Raw genomic sequence first — 10,783 nt, 5'->3', positions numbered from 1 at the left:
TTTTAATTTCCCTAAGCTATAGGACCATAAGTGGAAGTGCCCTAGGTTCTGTTGCTTTGTTTTTTAGATGTTTCAGGAAACACCATACACTTCTCCCGAGTGGTTGTTGGCAATTTACATCCCACCCATCAGCATAACAAGGCTCCCAGTTCTCCATGGCCTGTCCTGCCTTTCTGGATTTTACACTTTTTTCAGATGGCCCTTTTGACCGGGGGGAAGTGAGACTTCATTGTAGTGCAGATTTCCTTTGCAAGCTTGCTTGGTTGGCCAAAAAGGGCGTATGCGTTTTTTCCTGAATATATTCAGGAAAAAACGCATACGCCCTTTTTGGCCAAGTGCATCATTGTGGACGTTCTGCCTCTTTTCCTATGCTTTCAATGCAATTCCAGTCTACCTCCTGAAATCGGTTTCCTGCAATTCTGCCCCGCTTTCAAGTCCTCTTGGCAGCCTTACTTCAGTATATTTTTGGACGATAGCTGTCATTTATAACTCTGCAGGTTTGTGAATTACAGTGCCCCTGAGCTCCTTTGTTCAACTCGCTTTCTTTTGAGCTGGCCGCAACACCGCAGGATGGCTTCAGGCCCTAATCTGGTTCCGGTACGGCACGCTGAGCCTTTGGTTATTTCCTCTTCCTGGTGGGAAATGAGAGTTAAATTTGCCCGTCCAGACACCTCCAGCTAGCCTCTCATTGGTTCTCGCTATTCCTGTTCATCTTCCGCAGAAATTGCAAACTGGGCCAAACAGGAGGTTAAAGGCGCTGACCCTCCAAGTGGGGAGAGTGTTAGTAAAGCGTCTGGAATGTTGCACCCGAGTACCAGGGGAGGAAAACTGAGACATATTTGAACACGTCTCCCGTTCACATGGTTGATCATATTGGGTTCCACATGCATGTTTTAGCTGAAGGAAGAATACCTAAAAACTGGGTAGTTGAAACCCGTGGAATGGGTACCATGCAATATGACTTCAAAGGGTCTTCATTTGCTCACCGAACCTCTCCAATCCTATCACTGCTGCGTTTATGCCCCTGTACACATGCTTGATTCTCTTTTGGAGACATAGCAATCCATAGGTTTTAAGATACTTACTAGTCAGGTACATTCTTAGGCGTTTAATATGCGGTGTTGAGTCCATTTCGTTGAGCAAGGAGTAGCTCTTGTCTATTCCATATTTGACTTAAGGAACTTTATCTGTGCTCATTTCAATCTCTGGTTTTATGCAGCACCCCAACTCACCTTTCCCCTTAAGCAAGCATAAGTTGGTTTTCTAAATTTGAGACCCTGTTCTGTTTTGGAATTCAGTTCCTGTGTAGCCAAGTTTACATTCCGTGTATTATTGATATCTTATGATGTTTCTTTTTCTGTGTGACTTATTTCAGTTAGAATCATCGTACCTGAATCTACTCATTATGCTGCTACGGGCCTGATGACATAGATTTCATTGCTGAGTGATACTGCATTGTACGTAAGTACCACAAGTTCTTTATCCATTTTTCACTTTCTGCGATGTTGAACTTGTACTGTAAACGAGGTTCTTGTAAACAGAGCCGTTCCAAACTTTGGGGTGGCTGTGTCTTTTTGATTTTAATTTACCTAAGCTATCGGACCATAAGTTGAAGTGCCCTAGGCTCTGTTGCTTTGTTTTTTAGATGTTTCAGGAAACACCATACACTTCTCCCAAGTGTCTGTTGGCAATTTACATCCCGCCCATCAGCATAACAAGGCTCCCAGTTCTCAATGGCCTGTTGCCTTTCTGGATTTTACACTTTTTTCAGATGGCCCTTTTGACCGGGGGGAAGTGAGACTTCATTGTAGTGCAGATTTCCTTTGCAAGCTTGCTTGGTTGGCCAAAAAGGGCGTATGCGTTTTTTCCTGAATATATTCAGGAAAAAACGCATACGCCCTTTTTGGCCAAGTGCATCATTGTGGACGTTCTGCCTCTTTTCCTATGCTTTCAATGCAATTCCAGTCTACCTCCTGAAATCGGTTTCCTGCAATTCTGCCCCGCTTTCAAGTCCTCTTGGCAGCCTTACTTCAGTCTATTTTTGGACGATAGCTGTCATTTATAACTCTGCAGGTTTGTGAATTACAGTGCCCCTGAGCTCCTTTCTTCAACTCGCTTTCTTGTGACCTGGCCGCAACACCGCAGGATGGCTTCAGGACATAATCTGGTTCCGGCACGGCACGCTGAGCCTTTGGTTAATTCCTCTTCCTGGTGGGAAATGAGAGTTAAATTTGCCCGTCCAGACACCTCCAGCTAGTCTCTCATTGGTTCTCGCTATTCCTGTTCATCTTCCGCAGAAATTGCAAACTGGGCCAAACAGGAGGTTAAAGGGACTGACTCTCCAAGTCGGGAGAGTGTTAGTAGAGCGTCTGGAATGTTGCACCCGAGTACCAGGGGAGGAAAACTGAGACATATTTGAACACGTCTCCCGTTCACATGGTTGATCATACTTGGGTTCCACATGCATGTTTTAGCTGAAGGAAGAATACCTTAAACCTGGAGAGTTAAGACCCGTGTAATGGGTACCATGCAATATGACTTCAAAGGGTCTTCATTTGCTCACCGAACCTCTCCAATCCTATCACTGCTGCGTTTATGCCCCTGTACACATGCTTGATTCTCTTTCGGAGACATAGCAATCCATAGGTTTTTAAGATACTTACTAGTCAGGTACATTCTTAGGCGTTTAATATGCGGTGTTGAGTCCATTTCGTTGAGCAAGGAGTAGCTCTTGTCTATTCCATATTTGACTTAAGGAACTTTATCTGTGCTCATTTCAATCTCTGGTTTTATGCAGCACCCCAACTCACCTTTCCCCTTAAGCAAGCATAAGTTGGTTTTCTAAATTTGAGACCCTGTTCTGTTCTGTAATTCAGTTCCTGTGTAGCCAAGTTTACATTCCGTGTATTACTGATATCTTATGATGTTTCTTTTTCTGTGTGACTTACTTCAGTTAGAATCATCATACCTGAATCCACTCATTGTGCTGCTAAGGGCCTGATGACACAGATTTCATTGCTGAGTGATATTGCTTTGTAAGTAAATACCACAACTTCTTTATCCATTTTTCACTTTCTGCGATGTTGAACTTGTACTGTAAACGAGGTTCTTGTAAACAGAGCCGTTCCAAACTTTGGGGTGGCTGTGTCTTTTTGATTTTAATTTCCCTAAGCTATAGGACCATAAGTGGAAGTGCCCTAGGTTCTGTTGCTTTGTTTTTTAGATGTTTCAGGAAACACCATACACTTCTCCCGAGTGGTTGTTGGCAATTTACATCCCGCCCATCAGCATAACAAGGCTCCCAGTTCTCCATGGCCTGTCCTGCCTTTCTGGATTTTACACTTTTTTCAGATGGCCCTTTTGACCGGGGGGAAGTGAGACTTCATTGTAGTGCAGATTTCCTTTGCAAGCTTGCTTGGTTGGCCAAAAAGGGCGTATGCGTTTTTTCCTGAATATATTCAGGAAAAAACGCATACGCCCTTTTTGGCCAAGTGCATCATTGTGGACGTTCTGCCTCTTTTCCTATGCTTTCAATGCAATTCCAGTCTACCTCCTGAAATCGGTTTCCTGCAATTCTGCCCCGCTTTCAAGTCCTCTTGGCAGCCTTACTTCAGTCTATTTTTGGACGATAGCTGTCATTTATAACTCTGCAGGTTTGTGAATTACAGTGCCCCTGAGCTCCTTTGTTCAACTCGCTTTCTTTTGAGCTGGCCGCAACACCGCAGGATGGCTTCAGGACATAATCTGGTTCCGGTACGGCACGCTGAGCCTTTGGTTATTTCCTCTTCCTGGTGGGAAATGAGAGTTAAATTTGCCCGTCCAGACACCTCCAGCTAGCCTCTCATTGGTTCTCGCTATTCCTGTTCATCTTCCGCAGAAATTGCAAACTGGGCCAAACAGGAGGTTAAAGGGGCTGACTCTCCAAGTGGGGAGAGTGTTAGTAAAGCGTCTGGAATGTTGCACCCGAGTACCAGGGGAGGAAAACTGAGACATATTTGAACACGTCTCCCGTTCACATGGTTGATCATACTTGGGTTCCACATGCATGTTTTAGCTGAAGGAAGAATACCTAAAACCTGGGTAGTTGAAACCCGTGGAATGGGTACCATGCAATATGACTTCAAAGGGTCTTCATTTGCTCACCGAACCTCTCCAATCCTATCACTGCTGCGTTTATGCCCCTGTACACATGCTTGATTCTCTTTTGGAGACATAGCAATCCATAGGTTTTAAGATACTTACTAGTCAGGTACATTCTTAGGCGTTTAATATGCGGTGTTGAGTCCATTTCGTTGAGCAAGGAGTAGCTCTTGTCTATTCCATATTTGGCTTAAGGAACTTTATCTGTGCTCATTTCAATCTCTGGTTTTATGCAGCAACCCAACTCACCTTTCCCCTTAAGCAAGCATAAGTTGGTTTTCTAAATTTGAGACCCTGTTCTGTTTTGGAATTCAGTTCCTGTGTAGCCAAGTTTACATTCCGTGTATTATTGATATCTTATGATGTTTCTTTTTCTGTGTGACTTATTTCAGTTAGAATCATCGTACCTGAATCTACTCATTATGCTGCTACGGGCCTGATGACATAGATTTCATTGCTGAGTGATACTGCATTGTACGTAAGTACCACAAGTTCTTTATCCATTTTTCACTTTCTGCGATGTTGAACTTGTACTGTAAACGAGGTTCTTGTAAACAGAGCCGTTCCAATCTTTGGGGTGGCTGTGTCTTTTTGATTTTAATTTCCCTAAGCTATAGTACCATAAGTTGAAGTGCCCTAGGCTCTGTTGCTTTGTTTTTTAGATGTTTCAGGGAACACCATACACTTCTCCCAAGTGTCTGTTGGCAATTTACATCCCGCCCATCAGCATAACAAGGCTCCCAGTTCTCAATGGCCTGTTGCCTTTCTGGATTTTACACTTTTTTCAGATGGCCCTTTTGACCGGGGGGAAGTGAGACTTCATTGTAGTGCAGATTTCCTTTGCAAGCTTGCTTGGTTGGCCAAAAAGGGCGTATGCGTTTTTTCCTGAATATATTCAGGAAAAAACGCATACGCCCTTTTTGGCCAAGTGCATCATTGTGGACGTTCTGCCTCTTTTCCTATGCTTTCAATGCAATTCCAGTCTACCTCCTGAAATCGGTTTCCTGCAATTCTGCCCCGCTTTCAAGTCCTCTTGGCAGCCTTACTTCAGTCTATTTTTGGACGATAGCTGTCATTTATAACTCTGCAGGTTTGTGAATTACAGTGCCCCTGAGCTCCTTTCTTCAACTCGCTTTCTTGTGACCTGGCCGCAACACCGCAGGATGGCTTCAGGACATAATCTGGTTCCGGCACGGCACGCTGAGCCTTTGGTTAATTCCTCTTCCTGGTGGGAAATGAGAGTTAAATTTGCCCGTCCAGACACCTCCAGCTAGTCTCTCATTGGTTCTCGCTATTCCTGTTCATCTTCCGCAGAAATTGCAAACTGGGCCAAACAGGAGGTTAAAGGGACTGACTCTCCAAGTCGGGAGAGTGTTAGTAAAGCGTCTGGAATGTTGCACCCGAGTACCAGGGGAGGAAAACTGAGACATATTTGAACACGTCTCCCGTTCACATGGTTGATCATACTTGGGTTCCACATGCATGTTTTAGCTGAAGGAAGAATACCTTAAACCTGGAGAGTTAAGACCCGTGTAATGGGTACCATGCAATATGACTTCAAAGGGTCTTCATTTGCTCACCGAACCTCTCCAATCCTATCACTGCTGCGTTTATGCCCCTGTACACATGCTTGATTCTCTTTCGGAGACATAGCAATCCATAGGTTTTTAAGATACTTACTAGTCAGGTACATTCTTAGGCGTTTAATATGCGGTGTTGAGTCCATTTCGTTGAGCAAGGAGTAGCTCTTGTCTATTCCATATTTGACTTAAGGAAATTTATCTGTGCTCATTTCAATCTCTGGTTTTATGCAGCACCCCAACTCACCTTTACCCTTAAGCAAGCATAAGTTGGTTTTCTAAATTTGAGACCCTGTTCTGTTCTGTAATTCAGTTCCTGTGTAGCCAAGTTTATATTCCGTGTATTACTGATATCTTATGATGTTTCTTTTTCTGTGTGACTTACTTCAGTTAGAATCATCATACCTGAATCCACTCATTGTGCTGCTAAGGGCCTGATGACACAGATTTCATTGCTGAGTGATATTGCTTTGTAAGTAAATACCACAACTTCTTTATCCATTTTTCACTTTCTGCGATGTTGAACTTGTACTGTAAACGAGGTTCTTGTAAACAGAGGCGTCCCAAACTTTGGGGTGGCTGTGTCTTTTTGATTTTAATTTCCCTAAGCTATAGGACCATAAGTGGCAGTGCCCTAGGTTCTGTTGCTTTGTTTTTTAGATGTTTCAGGAAACACCATATACTTCTCCCGAGTGGTTGTTGGCAATTTACATCCCGCCCATCAGATTAACAAGGTTCCCAGTTCTCCATGGCCTGTCCTGCCTTTCTGGATTTTACACTTTTTTCAGATGGCCCTTTTGACCGGGGGGAAGTGAGACTTCATTGTAGTGCAGATTTCCTTTGCAAGCTTGCTTGGTTGGCCAAAAAGGGCGTATGCGTTTTTTCCTGAATATATTCAGGAAAAAACGCATACGCCCTTTTTGGCCAAGTGCATCATTGTGGACGTTCTGCCTCTTTTCCTATGCTTTCAATGCAATTCCAGTCTACCTCCTGAAATCGGTTTCCTGCAATTCTGCCCCGCTTTCAAGTCCTCTTGGCAGCCTTACTTCAGTCTATTTTTGGACGATAGCTGTCATTTATAAGTCTGCAGGTTTGTGAATTACAGTGCCCCTGAGCTCCTTTCTTCAACTCGCTTTCTTTTGAGCTGGCCGCAACACCGCAGGATGGCTTCAGGCCCTAATCTGGTTCCGGCACGGCACGTTGAGCCTTTGGTTAATTCCTCTTCCTGGTGGGAAATGAGAGTTAAATTTGCCCGTCCAGACACCTCCAGCTAGCCTCTCATTGGTTCTCGCTATTCCTGTTCATCTTCCGCAGAAATTGCAAACTGGGCCAAACAGGAGGTTAAAGGCGCTGACTCTCCAAGTGGGGAGAGTGTTAGTAAAGCGTCTGGAATGTTGCACCCGAGTACCAGGGGAGGAAAACTGAGACATATTTGAACACGTCTCCCGATCACATGGTTGATCATACTCTGGGTTCCACATGCATGTTTTATCTGAAAGAAGAATACCTAAAACCTGGGTAGTTGAAACCCGTGGAATGGGTACCAGGCAATATGACTTCAAAGGGTCTTCATTTGCTCACCGAACCTCTCCAATCCTATCACTGCTGCGTTTATGCCCCTGTACACATGCTTGATTCTCTTTCGGAGACATAGTAATCCATAGGTTTTAAGATACTTACTAGTCAGGTACATTCTTAGGCGTTTAATATGCGGTGTTGAGTCCATTTCGTTGAGCAAGGAGTAGCTCTTGTCTATTCCATATTTGGCTTAAGGAACTTTATCTGTGCTCATTTCAATCTCTGGTTTTATGCAGCAACCCAACTCACCTTTCCCCTTAAGCAAGCACAAGTTGGTTTTCTAAATTTGAGACCCTGTTCTGTTTTGGAATTCAGTTCCTGTGTAGCCAAGTTTACATTCCGTGTATTAGGGATATCTTATGATGTTTCTTTTTCTGTGTGACTTATTTCAGTTAGAATCATCGTACCTGAATCTACTCATTATGCTGCTACGGGCCTGATGACATAGATTTCATTGCTGAGTGATACTGCATTGTACGTAAGTACCACAAGTTCTTTATCCATTTTTCACTTTCTGCGATGTCGAACTTGTACTGTAAACGAGGTTCTTGTAAACATAGCCATTCCAAACTTTGGGGTGGCTGTGTCTTTTTGATTTTAATTTCCCTAAGCTATAGGACCATAAGTGGCAGTGCCCTAGGCTCTGTTGCTTTGTTTTTTAGATGTTTCAGGAAACACCATACACTTCTCCCGAGTGGTTGTTGGCAATTTACATCCCGCCCATCAGCATAACAAGGCTCCCAGTTCTCCATGACCTGTCCTGCCTTTCTGGATTTTACACTTTTTTCAGATGGCCCTTTTGACTGGGGGGAAGTGAGACTTCATTGTAGTGCAGATTTCCTTTGCAAGCTTGCTTGGTTGGCCAAAAAGGGCGTATGCGTTTTTTCCTGAATATATTCAGGAAAAAACGCATACGCCCTTTTTGGCCAAGTGCATCATTGTGGACGTTCTGCCTCTTTTCCTATGCTTTCAATGCAATTCCAGTCTACCTCCTGAAATCGGTTTCCTGCAATTCTGCCCCGCTTTCAAGTCCTCTTGGCAGCCTTACTTCAGTCTATTTTTGGACGATAGCTGTCATTTATAACTCTGCAGGTTTGTGCATTACAGTGCCCCTGAGCTCCTTTCTTCAACTTGCTTTCTTGTGACCTGGCCGCAACACCGCAGGATGGCTTCAGGCCCTAATCTGGTTCTGGCACGGCACGCTGAGCCTTTGGTTATTTCCTTTGCCTGGTGGGAAATGAGAGTTAAATTTGCCCGTCCTGACACCTCCAGCTAGTCTCTCATTGGTTCTCGCTATTCCTGTTCATCTTCCGCAGAAATTGCAAACTGGGCCAAACAGGAGGTTAAAGGCGCTGACTCTCCAAGTGGGGAGAGTGTTAGTAAAGCGTCTGGAATGTTGCACCCGAGTACCAGGGGAGGAAAACTGAGACATATTTGAACACGTCTCCCGTTCACATGGTTGATCATACTTGGGTTCCACATGCATGTTTTAGCTGAAGGAAGAATACCTTAAACCTGGAGAGTTAAGACCCGTGTAATGGGTACCATGCAATATGACTTCAAAGGGTCTTCATTTGCTCACCGAACCTCTCCAATCCTATCACTGCTGCGTTTATGCCCCTGTACACATGCTTGATTCTCTTTCGGAGACATAGCAATCCATAGGTTTTTAAGATACTTACTAGTCAGGTACATTCTTAGGCGTTTAATATGCGGTGTTGAGTCCATTTCGTTGAGCAAGGAGTAGCTCTTGTCTATTCCATATTTGACTTAAGGAAATTTATCTGTGCTCATTTCAATCTCTGGTTTTATGCAGCACCCCAACTCACCTTTACCCTTAAGCAAGCATAAGTTGGTTTTCTAAATTTGAGACCCTGTTCTGTTCTGTAATTCAGTTCCTGTGTAGCCAAGTTTATATTCCGTGTATTACTGATATCTTATGATGTTTCTTTTTCTGTGTGACTTACTTCAGTTAGAATCATCATACCTGAATCCACTCATTGTGCTGCTAAGGGCCTGATGACACAGATTTCATTGCTGAGTGATATTGCTTTGTAAGTAAATACCACAACTTCTTTATCCATTTTTCACTTTCTGCGATGTTGAACTTGTACTGTAAACGAGGTTCTTGTAAACAGAGCCGTTCCAAACTTTGGGGTGGCTGTGTCTTTTTGATTTTAATTTCCCTAAGCTATAGGACCATAAGTGGAAGTGCCCTAGGTTCTGTTGCTTTGTTTTTTAGATGTTTCAGGAAACACCATACACTTCTCCCGAGTGGTTGTTGGCAATTTACATCCCGCCCATCAGCATAACAAGGCTCCCAGTTCTCCATGGCCTGTCCTGCCTTTCTGGATTTTACACATTTTTCAGATGGCCCTTTTGACCGGGGGGAAGTGAGACTTCATTGTAGTGCAGATTTCCTTTGCAAGCTTGCTTGGTTGGCCAAAAAGTGCGTATGCGTTTTTTCCTGAATATATTCAGGAAAAAACGCATACGCCCTTTTTGGCCAAGTGCATCATTGTGGACGTTCTGCCTCTTTTCCTATGCTTTCAATGCAATTCCAGTCTACCTCCTGAAATCGGTTTCCTGCAATTCTGCCCCGCTTTCAAGTCCTCTTGGCAGCCTTACTTCAGTCTATTTTTGGACGATAGCTGTCATTTATAACTCTGCAGGTTTGTGAAATACAGTGCCCCTGAGCTCCTTTGTTCAACTAGCTTTCTTTTGAGCTGGCCGCAACACCGCAGGATGGCTTCAGGCCCTAATCTGGTTCCGGTACGGCACGCTGAGCCTTTGGTTATTTCCTCTTCCTGGTGGGAAATGAGAGTTAAATTTGCCCGTCCAGACACCTCCAGCTAGCCTCTCATTGGTTCTCGCTATTCCTGTTCATCTTCCGCAGAAATTGCAAACTGGGCCAAACAGGAGGTTAAAGGCGCTGACTCTCCAAGTGGGGAGAGTGTTAGTAAAGCGTCTGGAATGTTGCACCCGAGTACCAGGGGAGGAAAACTGAGACATATTTGAACACGTCTCCCATTCACATGGTTGATCATACTTGGGTTCCACATGCATGTTTTAGCTGAAGGAAGAATACCTAAAACCTGGGTAGTTGAAACCCGTGGAATGGGTACCATGCAGTATGACTTCAAAGGGTCTTCATTTGCTCACCGAACCTCTCCAATCCTATCACTGCTGCGTTTATGCCCCTGTACACATGTTTGATTCTCTTTTGGAGACATAGCAATCCATAGGTTTTAAGATACTTACTAGTCAGGTACATTCTTAGGCGTTTAATATGCGGTGTTGAGTCCATTTCGTTGAGCAAGGAGTAGCTCTTGTCTATTCCATATTTGGCTTAAGGAACTTTATCTGTGCTCATTTCAATCTCTGGTTTTATGCAGCACCCCAACTCACCTTTCCCCTTAAGCAAGCATAAGTTGGTTTTCTAAATTTGAGACCCTGTTCTGTTCTGTAATTCAGTTCCTGTGTAG

Source organism: Delphinus delphis, unplaced genomic scaffold (genome assembly GCF_949987515.2).
Source record: "Delphinus delphis unplaced genomic scaffold, mDelDel1.2 scaffold_30, whole genome shotgun sequence".
Taxonomy (NCBI): domain Eukaryota; kingdom Metazoa; phylum Chordata; class Mammalia; order Artiodactyla; family Delphinidae; genus Delphinus; species Delphinus delphis.
Note: the sequence above shows the minus strand (reverse complement) of the source record.